We start from the raw sequence: 2,250 nt of genomic DNA on the forward strand, positions 1-2,250 counted from the left end.
CCGTCATTGTTGTTTGGCGGGTCCGGGCTGGGGATTCGAACCCGCCACCTTAGGTGTACGTGGCTGGGGCCTTAGCCGGTTGAGCTATAGGCACCGAGCCGGCTGTTTTTAGAGGCATTTGTTGAAGGTCTCATTCTGGCTCAGGCTGGTCTCCAAGCTGTGTGCTCAGGCAATCCACCGTCGCCTTCTGGAGTGCTAGGATTACAGGCATGAGATACCGTGCCTGGCTCAATTTGATACCTTTTTATTCTACGATAGTCCTTTAATACAGTCCTTTAAAAGGGCCTGTACCTTTTTTTGTGTGTGGGGGCTTTTACCTCAATATTTTCTCTTAGTTTTGCTAGATAAGATACCATCTTGCATTCAAGTATTTATGGGTTTTTTTGTTTGTTTGGAGACAGAGTCTCACTCTGCTGCCCCAGGCTAGAGTGCCATGGCTTCAGTCTAGCTCTTAGCAATCTGAAACTCCTGGGCTTAAGTGATTCTCCTGCCTCAGCCTCCCAAGTAGCTGGGACTATAGCCCCACACCTGGCTAATTTTTCTATCTTTTTAGTAGAGATGGTGATGGTGGGGGGGGTCTTACTTATGCTCAGGTTGTTCTCAAACTCCTGACCTCAAGTGATCCTCCTCCCTTAGGCCTCCCAGAGTGCTAGGATTACAGGTGGCTTCTTAAACAACTGTTTTTAATAGTGTTGTTTGGATTTGGATTTGGATTTGGTTGACTAGAAGGCTGTCTGGAAGTGAATGACATCAAGCGCCTCAGTGCACTCTGTACAAAGTGGTGTCCCGAGTGGGCTTCTGGTCTATACAGTCCAGTTTCTGTCTTAGATATTACCAGGAGTTTTTTAGTTGAGCATAACAAATGCCTTCTGTGATATTAACTAGAGGAATATATGCTCTTATTTACATTGAATAGTGATGGTATGATCTGTGATTTTAAGCTCTTACTGGTCTTTCTGTGGTTTCTTCTGGAGACATGGAGTTATTTATTTGTTACAAAGAGATAAAAGCAGACTTTTAAAATTTCATATTGGTATAAGGGTACAAACAATAGAGTACATTGTTTGCCTTTGTTAGGTAGAATCTAAAGTGTAGTTGAGCCCTCCACCAGGAAGTGTGCCATATACCCTTACATTGTGCCTGTTAGTTGGTAGCACACCAACCCCCCCCACTCTTCCTCTCCATTTATGAAACCGATAGAACAACTGCACTCCCACACAAGGGAAAAGCAAGACATTTTTTGCCCTGTTATAAAAGTATTTGAATTTTGCACTAGCTTCCAAATTTAGGTTTCATATATGGCTCTGATCTTGTTTGCTAATATTATACTTGATGATTTAAAAAAAAAATTCCAAATGATTATGCCAGTAAAAGTTTGAAGTTGGGTTAAGTAGAGGTGTTATTAGGAAGCCATTTTTAGAAACCTTAAATCCATACTTTATCTATCTTTTCCATTAGTCATCTAATGTCTTAGTGCTTTCTACCTTTTTATTTCTGTAGGTAATTCTATCTTATAATTGTAGTCTTGAGATGTTTTTATTAGGAATCCTGCTACCAAGGCAGTTAACCATGTATGATTAGAAGGAATATTTTTCTAACAATATCTTAATATAAAAAATTTCAAACATACATAGAACAGTTGAAAAATGTAGTAGTCAACATATACCCACATTTATACCTGTTACTTAGATTCTGTGACCAACATTTTGCTCTATTTACTTCATCACATGACGTCCCTGTATCAGAGGGAATATCTTTTTTTTTTCTTTTTTAGACAGAATCTCACTATGTTGCCCTAGGTAGAGTGCCATGGCGTTATAGCAACCTCAGATTTTTGTGCCCAAGCGATTCTCCTGCCTCAGCTTCCCAAGCAGCTGGGACTAGAGGTGCCCACCACAACGCCTGGCTATTTTTTGGTAGCAGTTGGCTTTGTTCTAATTAGTAGGCCTGGCCAGGCTCGAACCCGTCAGCCTTGGTGTATGTGACTGGTGCCCTACTCACTGAGCTATGGGCACTGAGCCCAGAGGGAATTTTATTTATTTATTTTTTATTTTCCTTATTGAGACAGGGTCTAACTTTGTCGCCCTCAGTAGAGTACTGTGGTGACACAGCTCACAGCAACCTCAAACTCTTAGGCTTACCACTGTGTATGGGTGCCGAGCCACCCAGAGGGAATATCTTTTTTTTTTTTTTTTTTGAGACAGAGCCTCAAGCCATCCCCCTGGGTAGAGTGCCATGGCATCACGCTCA

Source organism: Otolemur garnettii, unplaced genomic scaffold (genome assembly GCF_000181295.1).
Source record: "Otolemur garnettii isolate 467f Iridium unplaced genomic scaffold, OtoGar3 scaffold00092, whole genome shotgun sequence".
Taxonomy (NCBI): domain Eukaryota; kingdom Metazoa; phylum Chordata; class Mammalia; order Primates; family Galagidae; genus Otolemur; species Otolemur garnettii.